Genomic DNA, 9,481 nt, shown 5'->3' with positions numbered 1-9,481 from the left:
GAGGCGGTCCGGGCCGCGCCGCACTCCCGCCACTCCGCGCCCTCGGTTCCCGCTCACGGAGTGCGCGCCACTTGTGCCACGACCGACCCTTGCCCACGAGTGCCGCGCAGGTAAGGACAGACGCTGTCCCTCAGATCCCCGGGACCCCAGCGTTCCTGATCGATCCCTGAGTCTTCCCCTGGCTCCGGGGACGCCGAGACATGGAAGACAAACGGCAGAGCAGGGGCCTCCGCGCCCCCGCACCTGCCCCAGGCGCTTGTCCCGCTCCTGTCCTCCGTACATCCTGGAGGTTGGACTCGGAGCCTGCGAAGCCCGCAGCTAACGGGACCGCATGGCGGTCCTGGGGTCTCCTTCCCTTAGGCTGGGCACTAGTGCCTGGGCCCCTCGACCCCCAGCCTGGGACTGGCGCCCTTCCATGGCCACCGCTCAGCAACCTCCGGGTCTGCGCTGGCCGTGGTTAAAGTGGTTGGGGCCGGAGCCAAGAGCGGCTCTCGGAACCTGGGGCCAGGAGAGGCAAAGGAGGGAGATCCGAGTGCAGGTGTCTGTCTGGGAGAAGATGGCGTGGAAGCCAAGGGCAAAACTCTGGACCCCGTGAAGCCGAAGGAGCCTGCGACCCCTCTGGGAGAGTGTGGGGCAGGCGGGCTGTCCCCGCTATTGCCCTGCGGGAGAGGGGGGGCTGATCCACAGGACTCTTTTTTAACACCTAATAGGGTTGGGGGAGGGGCCTTCATAAATGATTCTGGGTTTGTGTGGGAACCTTGAGCCTGAAAGGGGAGGAACCTTGAGATTAAAAGAGGAGCCTCGGGCCAGGCCTGGTGGCGAATGCTTGTAATCCTAGCACTCGGTAAGCTGAGGCAGGAGGATGGTTGAGAGTTCGCAACCAGTCTGGACTACATAGTGAGACTCTGTCTCAAAAAAACCAACCAACCAACCACCCAACAAACAAAACAACAAACAGCAAAAAAAAAAAAAAGAGGAGCCTCGGGCTGCAGAGAAAACTCAGAGACCCCTCAGGTAGGCCCATCCTGCAGGGAGGCGACTTGGTTCCCCACATCGGTGAAGATGACAGCACCTGTTTTATTAACTGCCTCCTGTGCACCAGGGCCTGTGCCAACATGTGGCACACATCATCTCACTTTACACATGGGGAAACAGACTTAGAGAATTTAAACAAGTGGCAGGACCAGGATCCGAACTGGACTCCGAAATGCACAACCTTAGCCTCCTACTGCCCTCTACTCAGGAGATGTGGGCTGAGCCTGGGATTCTCCTTCAGGCCTTTCATCCCCCTGTCCCCAGACCTGCTCCCAAAAGCTCTGGTCTTCTGCCTGCTCTATGCCCCTCAGTCTCTTTCTTCCTGGCTGGTCTCTGAATTCCCTAAGTAAAAGAAGCCCCTGTCCCAACTAATGCAGTGAAGTAGGGCTGGTCCCTATGTCCAGACCCCAACTGTAGTAATAAAACTGAACTGACAGCCGGGGATTTAGCTCAGTGGTGCTGTGCCTCTGAGTGCAAGGTACTGAGTTCGATCCCTGGTACAGGAAAAAAACAAGAACACAAAACAAAAAAACTGAACTGAGTACAGGGGTAAAAACCAAAAAACTACCTCCAATTCTCACATATGTATTAGGAATCAAGTTTTGTTGTTGTTGATATTGTTCTGGGACTCAAACCCAGAATCTTACATGCTTGGTAGGCAACCGCTTCACCCATTTTTATTTATTTATCTAGTATGGGGGATTGAACCTAGGAAGCACTAAGCTATAGCTCTGACCCCTTTTCTTTCTTTTTTTATACTACTGGAAATATTGAACCCAGGGCCTTTGCATTGAGTTACATCTCCAGCCCATTTCTTAGTATTTTATTTTGACACAGGGTCTTGCTGAGTTGCTCAGGCTGGGCTTGAACTTGGAATCCTCCTGACTAAAATACACACACACACACACACACCACCCAGCAGCTAGGCGTCGGCTCTGTGCTAAGCTCTGTCCAGGGCACTAGAAGCACTGCAGCAAAGTAAATGCACAAAAGCCCCCTTTGGAGGGGAAAACATTGGTATGGCAAACTTTTCAGGCTTTGAAAGGTGAATGTCAAGATTGATGTTATAGAGTTGAAATGAATCAATTCACTGAGAAGAAAATGAAGATGCAAAACATGTGCAAGATGGATTTGTTATTACTTGGCTCTCACTAAGAGAAAACCTAGCTGTGTGACCTGGGACGAGATCTGTTCCCTCTCTGCCTCAGTCCCCTCCTTGAAGCTGGTGGTGAAGTCTCACTGTGAGTAGTGCTTATGCTTGGAATCTCCGTGTGCAAAGGGTTGAACTGGTGTCTGTGTGTAAGAAAATGATGGCTGTCACTAGCTCCACTCTCAGCTGAAAGTGCAATGCAGAGACTGTGTGCAGGGTTGTGTCACTGCCTCTAAGCTCTGTGACCTCGCCATCCGCCTTTCCTGGGTCTGCCCACTTCCCGATGGGCTGTGTGATGAGGTGGTACGCAGCTGTCCTGCTCACACTCAGACGCCACCTCTTACCATCCTAGATGCAGCCTGGGCCGGGAGCCCAGAGGTCCAGCTGGGAACAACCCTGGAACTGTTATCTCTGCGAGTCTTCTAGCACCTCACTGTGTCCTGGCTTAGGACCAAACTCCAACCTGTTCTGCCCTGTATATAGCCAACATTCTCTGCAGGCTAGATGTGACCCTCACATCGCCTAGAGTGAGGAAGCGACTAGTCCAAGGACACAGACGCTATCTGGGAGCTGGGGCTGGAGCCCAGGGATGTAGAATTCCAAGTCAAGAGATTTCCATATTAAACCCCTCTCCAGGCCTTTTCTTTTGTGTGTGCCGGGGATGCAACTCTGGACCTTGCACTTGCGAGGCAGGCGGTGGAACCACTGAGCTAAATCCCGGGCCCATGAGGCCTTTTAATCTGGGGGTAGGATCCAACGGCAGAGCCTGGCATTCTCACCTAGAAATCGGTCGGGCTGGGCCTATTAATATAAAACCTAAAGCTCCAAAAGGGACTTTGCAGGGAGCACGAGCAAGCTGGGCTGCGAACCAGCACTCAGAGGTCTCCACGTGGCCGCAGGAATGCTCACTCAGCTCCCCACCATGACGTGGTCGCCTTCACTGGCAGGCTGGGGCTGGGCCGTGTGGTATGTTTGCTGTTTTTTGGTGTGCGCCTCCTCCCTCATCACCCTCCCTCACCCTCATGGAGATGCCCTGACTTTTGGAGCACAGTTGGGGCCGTAGATTAGAACTTTGTTCCCAACTCTGCTGTGTGACCCTGAGAGAATCACTTTGCTCTCTGATCCTCAGTTTCCTCATCTGCATTGTGGGCTAATGATAGCACTTTGCAGGGTTGCCTGAGGGGCCAGTAAGATTGTTAGTCGTCTGCCAATTTGCAACTTTGGGCTTCATCTATGTTGATTGTTCTTGAAATGTACACGTTCCCTGTGGCCAGTTACCAGAGTGCCAAGAGAGCCAAAGTGAAAACCTTGCTTGGGGTCCAAAGGCCTAGACAGCAGGGGAAGCACTGTTTAAGGATCCAAATCCCCTGCTGTGTGACCTGAGGCCAGTCACTTTGCCTCTCTGAGGGCCCTCAGCTTGTTTATGCGATGCTCCCTGCCCCTGCGAGGAATACTCTCCATACTTTTCTTCCTGCCCATACCGCTTCCCGCTCCCGGCATTTCCTAATCACTCCCAGAAAAACTCCCTGCTTCCAGTTTTCCGTGCTGAAATGCTCAGCCCCACTGTGGCATGAAATCAGTTGTTTGCCTTTCATTTGACTTCTCAAATGAAGGGGTAAAATTTGAGATGAGGATGGGGTAGAGAGAGGAGAGGAAGAAGAAGTTAAACCAGATGTGTTTTTATTTAACTGTAGGATGGTGGTTAAACTGCCCCTAGTATTACCACCACTCTCTCTGAATTCCGGTAACCAGGAGTCAAGTTTCATGAAAAATTGTAGTGTTCTTTCCTGGCTGGTGCGCAGTTGCCCTCCCATTATTATTATTATTACTATTTTATGTTCATCCGAGGCCACAGAGTACTGGCTGGAGGGGAGACCTCATAGATGCTTTGAGTTTCCGAGCTGGCAGGGAGGCCTTCACTGCAGCGCTGCCAGCTGGCGTCTTTGCAGACCAGGGAGACTGAGCCCGAAGGGGGAGGAGGCTTTGCCCAGGGGCACCCAGGTTAGGGCACCAAAAGCTCCGCGACCTTTCAAAGGTGGCCACCCTGAGTTTAGTGTGTGTCATTTCCGCAGCACACCCTTGGCGTATCTCATTTTTACAAAAAACTAAATGTTCAAGGGAGGATGTTGGAGGGAGGATGCAGAGGGTGCAAGTTGGTTTAGGTCCTTGAGCTGTTGCTACCCTACCTGTGTTACTTCCCCTCTCTGGGCCTCAGTTTCCTCATCGGTAAACCACAACATACAAAGAGCAAGGGAAACCCGGGCATAGCCCTGCACACACGTAATCCCAGTACTCTGTGAGGCTGAGGCAGGAGGTTTGAAAGTTCGAGGCCAGACTGCGCAATTTAGTGACTCAGCGAGATCCTGTCCCAGAATAGGGTGGGATCTAGCTCAGTGCAAATGACCTGGGTTCAATTCCCAGCAAAAAAAAAAAAAAAAAGTCAAGGGAGATGGTGTTTCCCTAAGACTCGCAGTGAATCTAATTGAGTTCACTAGGTCCCAAACATGTACAGCCTACTGTGTGCTGTGGCGTGGTGGTGGGTCACCCACTGCCCTCGAGGAGCCCATTGCGTGGGGGTAGGGATCATGGGCTCCTCTCGTGGCATAAAAACTTCAGTTTAGTTGCTGGTGTTGTTAAGCTAGGCGGTTTTAGTCTACATAGAACCATGGGTTTCTGGCTTCTGTTGAAAGATTGGGAGATGTGGCCGTATTGGGCCCTGTCCCTGCCTGGCCACAGCGCCAGGGCTGAGTGGCGGCTGCTGCATCCCTTTACCACAGTCCCTACCTCGCCCAATCGGCATCACCTGCTTTCTGGGTTTGCAGTCTCTGGCTTGATGCTGTGAGGCCACAAAAGTGTCCTCGGATCTTATGTGAAGGCGTGTAGAGGCTGGCGTTGCAAGGTGGGCATGAGGACACCAGCCTGAAGGCTTGAGGGTTGGCGGGGACACGGCATCAGCCTGTAACTTTCGGCAAAGGGCCTGCCCAGGGGCGGAAGCTACTGTGGCTGTGGTGGACATCTTGGAATCCCCGCCTCCTGCCGGAGGGCAGCGTGCAAGGCTGTGAAACCTGGTAGCTACATTCTGTGCTTTGGAAGAAGCTTCCTAGGATGTGAGGGTCTACATGGTCTCCAGAGTGAACCACTTTGGGGCACAAGGTGAACCACGGGAGTCTCAGTCCCTGACAGTGGCCACAGGTCCCCTGCTCCGTGAGCCTGTAGAGTTCAGACACGTGCCCTGAGTGGGAGGTGGCCTGTTGCCAGTGACACTGGGCCCTGGCCTGGAAGTACCCTCCACCTCTGCTGCTCTGTGATGGAGGAAACCAAGGCTCAGAGGGCAGTGTGCACGCTGGGTTCAAATCCTTCTCCTCTGTCACCCTGTCCCTGGCTGTGGAAGGGAGGACAATGGAGGCTGGAATAAGCCCCCCAGAGCCCCCAGCCCCCCCAACCCCGTGCCCCCTTCTCTACCCTGGCCTGTTTCTGAGACACCATCCTCCTCCGCCCACCTCTCAGTCAGTGACTGCCACCCAGTGAATGAAGCCCACCTGGCCAGGTCTGCAAGCTGCTGGACAGAGCTCAGCGAACATTTCACGGGCTTTAAAAGAAGTGTGTAAGTGGCCAAAGCAAATTGCTTGTATTTGAAAAACCACAAATGCGACTTTACAAGGCTCTCCCCTGTGGCTTTGTGTGTTTGGTGGTGCTGGGGGTCAAACCCAGGGTCCCACACACCTGCCAGCCCCCTATGATTTACATGAGGTCCCTGTCGCCTTTCCCGGCCACTGCTATCTGTTGGTAAGGTAACAGGGGGGCACTGTCACCACTGCCCAGTGAGGCTTCGGGTCTCTGTCCTAGAATCCAGGGCCTTTTGGTGATTGTCCCTGAGCTGCCGCAGGCTTGGCCTCGCTGAGGACCATCTGTCCCTTTGTCCTTCTGCCTGATCCCGCTGGGACTTGCCCGTCTCTTGCTACCCGGAATGAATCACATCCTCAGCTGTCACCAGTCTGGGAAGGAAGCATCTCCGCTGATTCTGAGGCCCAGTCCCCTCCGCATTCCTTCCGAGCATTTTCTCTGTGGCTCTGTTTTCTCTGTGTCACCAAGTGCCACTGGCTCAGCCCACCTCACGCAGGATGACTAATTGCTAGCATTGACAGGCTTGGTATGGGGCTGAGGGCCTCGCCCGAAGTTGTTCACTTGGTCCTGTGGCAGCCCCGGGGCAGGTGTCATCAGCCTCCACATCGCAGATGGGGAAACTGAGGCACGAGCTCCCCCAGCTAGGAAATGAGAAGCACACATTGCCAATCTACCTCTCCTTCTTCTTGCTCCCTTCTCTTCCCCGTGATGTGAATGGCATCGGCCGTCTTACCAGAAGTTCCCTATTTATTTCATTTATTTATTTATTTTATTTTTTTTTTGTTGTTGTTTTGAGACAGGGTCTCACTATGTAGTTGAGACTGACCTGGAACTCACTATGCAGCCCAGGCTGGTCTCGAACTCACAGCGATCCTCCTGCCTCAGCCTCCAGAGTGCTGGGATTACAGGTGTGTGCCACCTCGCCCGGCTTCCCTATTTATTTCAAAATACTCAAATTCAGTGATTTGTAGTTCAGATTAGTTAACCTATCAAAAAATAGACCCCCCCATACTGGGGATCAAACTCAGGACCATATGCTTGTGAGGCAGGTCTGGTGCCACTGAGCTAAATCCCCAGCCCTCAAAATATCAAAAACTAGGGCCGGGGATTTAGCTCAGCGGTTCGGTGGCCTGTCTTGCAAGCGCAAGGACCCGAGTTCAATCCCCGGTACCAAAAAAATAAAAAAAATTAAAGAACCAAGCAAGCTCTTCTCAATGACATGTTCAAACATTTGCTTTAATTATCTGAACATTTAAAAACAAAACAAAACACTATTTCATTGTTGTTTTCCCCTTGACCCATCCTTATAATTAACACTAACGGGCTTATTCTGTGTCAGAAACTGAGGTAATTGCTTGGTTTTTTGTTTTGTTTTGTTTTTTGTGCTGGGGATCAAACGTGGGTCCTTGTGCTTGTGAGGCAGGCGGCGGAACCACTGAGCTAACTCCCCAGCCAGGTAATTGCTTGTAAGGATCTTATTGTGCTTAACTTGTTACTCTCTCCATCTTACAAAGGAAAAAGAAAGCTCAGAGAAATTGAGTAATTTTCTCAAAGTCACAGAGCTGAAAGCGCAGGTGAGACCCTCATTTATGTCTCAGGCTCTCCTGTCTAGATTTGCATCTGGACTCAAGTGTGTCTGTTTGGATACAGGCCTCAGGGTCTTGGTTCTATGCATTGTTTTCATCTCTCTGGAGTTCATGGTGAGGGAGTGGTATTCTCAGGAGGAGGAGGCCAACATGGGCACTTCTTTTTTTTTTGGTACTTGGAATTGAACTTGGGTCCTTGGGCTTGCAAGGTAGGTAGCAGAACCACTGAGCTAAATCCCCAGTCCTCAACATGGGTATCTATTCTCCCAGACAATGGGTCTCAGCCTGGACACTACCCCTTCTAATCCAGAAGACAGTGACAGTCTTAGCAGGAAGCATTCTCAGATACCTGCAGAGCCTGGGTCTCAGTCCCAGACCTGCCATTTCAAGCTGTGTGACCTTGGGCAAGTTTCCTTCCCTCTCTGGGCTTGTTGTTTTCCTGCCCAACAATCATTGCTTATGTGTGTGAGGCAAGGCCTCAGTACTTCCCTAGTTCATGGGTGGCATGTAGCTGGCATGGATACTGCCACTCCCATCCTACACCCATGCCAGACATCACTAATCAATCACTGCCCAGTTTCACTCTGAAGCATCTTCCAAATACAATATGGTGCTTCAGGCCGCCACTGGCGACTAATTCACTTTGGCATGCAGGATGAAAGGCCCTGCCAGAACCAGATCAGAGAGTGGGGAGGGGACAGTCCCAGGAGGTGCTCAGCTCAGTGTCACAGCACTCCTCAGCCTTCCTGGCCTGGAAAGCTGGAGGGACTCTGCCCCACCACTGTTTGCACCCCCAGCTCAGAGCGGGTGGGACAGCACTGCAAATAGCATCTGTTTTTGCAGATTAGAAAACAGGCTCAGAGAGGGAGTGTGGAGAGGTCAGGTCATACTGAGTCCCTACCAGTCTCCTGAGCCTGAACAAATTGCCTAGGGGAGCTTGGGGTGGGGTGGGGATGCTGTGTCAGGGGAAGTGAGGCGGGGTCCACCCCCAGTAAACTGGATGGGGCCATTCCACTTCCTGTTTTAATCAGCCCTGAGACCTAGGGCTAGTCAATTTAACACACCCAGCCTCCAATTCCAGGCTTCTGAATTTTTCAGGATTTTTTCTTTTTAAGGTACTGGGGATCGAACCCACAGCTTTGACACTGATCTACATTCCCAATGCTTTTTATCTTTATTTATTTATTTTTAAATTTTTGAGACAAGGTCCTGCTAAGTTGCTGAGTTGACCAGGCTGGGCTCAAATTCGTGATCTCAGTGCTGGGATGTCAGGTGTGCACCACCACGCCCAGCTGCTTTTCAGTTTTTAAAGCTGTTTCTTATTCATGAACTCACTGAACCTTAAAGTAACCTGAGAAACTATTATCCTCATTTTGCAAGGGGGAAACCGACTTGGGGCAAATGGGTGGCGAAACCAGCCCTTAAACTGGGGTCAGGGTTCCCAGGCAAAGAGGTTCTTCCAGGGGTTTACCCCAGCCTCTTGCATCCCGGCTTTGGGATCTGCCTGCCTGTCTCCTGCAGTCAAGTCCCTGCCTACATGGCCAGCTGGTCTCATGGCAATTTTTTCTAGACGTTGCCCTGAGACCTGGAGCCCTGTATAACTTGATCACGCACATGGTGGCTGGTACAGAGCGGGAGTTCCTGGAGGGCAGTGCCTGAGTGTGATCACCCGTGGGTTTGTGTCTCACGGCGTGCCTGTGTTTAGCAGGTACTTAGTGACTTTTGAGCTGTTGGGAGACTGCACACCTGGTAGGGTTTTCCTCAGCCCAGCTGGGCGCATTCACCTGGGAAAAGTCTATGAGGTTGGTCGCCCAGCCCAGCCCTGCTTCCCAGCCTCCACAGTGTCTTCCTCTCCACCTGAGACACCTGCTCTGAAGAGGTTTTTCCATGACTGGCAGCCAGACAAGCCAGTTTCCCTGAGAGGGTGGGTTTCCCTGTTGGTGGCCCAGGTCTTTAAGCAGGTATGAACTCCTCCAGTGTCAGACTGACCTCTGGGATTCTTGTCCCTTTGTTTGCAGTACCTGCAGTCCCAAACAACTTTAATTTCTTTTTCTCCCTCTCCCTCTCCCTCTCCCCCTCCCTCTCC

General features: G+C 52.3%; 1 protein-coding gene across 2 annotated transcripts in view; it reads left to right on the top strand.

The window, feature by feature from the left end:
- The first annotated feature begins 6 nt into the window (after positions 1 to 6).
- Alpl (alkaline phosphatase, biomineralization associated) overlaps positions 7 to 9,481 on the top strand; it is a 53,341-nt gene continuing 43,866 nt past the window's right edge. The window contains exon 1 of one of the 2 annotated variants that reach the window (XM_010626024.1): positions 7 to 110. The gene's annotated coding sequence lies outside the window, so the exon portion shown is untranslated. The remainder of the gene's footprint in view (positions 111 to 9,481) is intronic. The other variant, XM_010626020.2, reaches the window with a different exon arrangement.

This window comes from Fukomys damarensis, unplaced genomic scaffold, assembly GCF_012274545.1.
Source record: "Fukomys damarensis isolate Sample0158 unplaced genomic scaffold, DMR_v1.0_HiC HiC_scaffold_23, whole genome shotgun sequence".
Classification (NCBI taxonomy): domain Eukaryota; kingdom Metazoa; phylum Chordata; class Mammalia; order Rodentia; family Bathyergidae; genus Fukomys; species Fukomys damarensis.
Note: the sequence above shows the minus strand (reverse complement) of the source record. Positions and strands in the feature narration are given on the sequence as shown.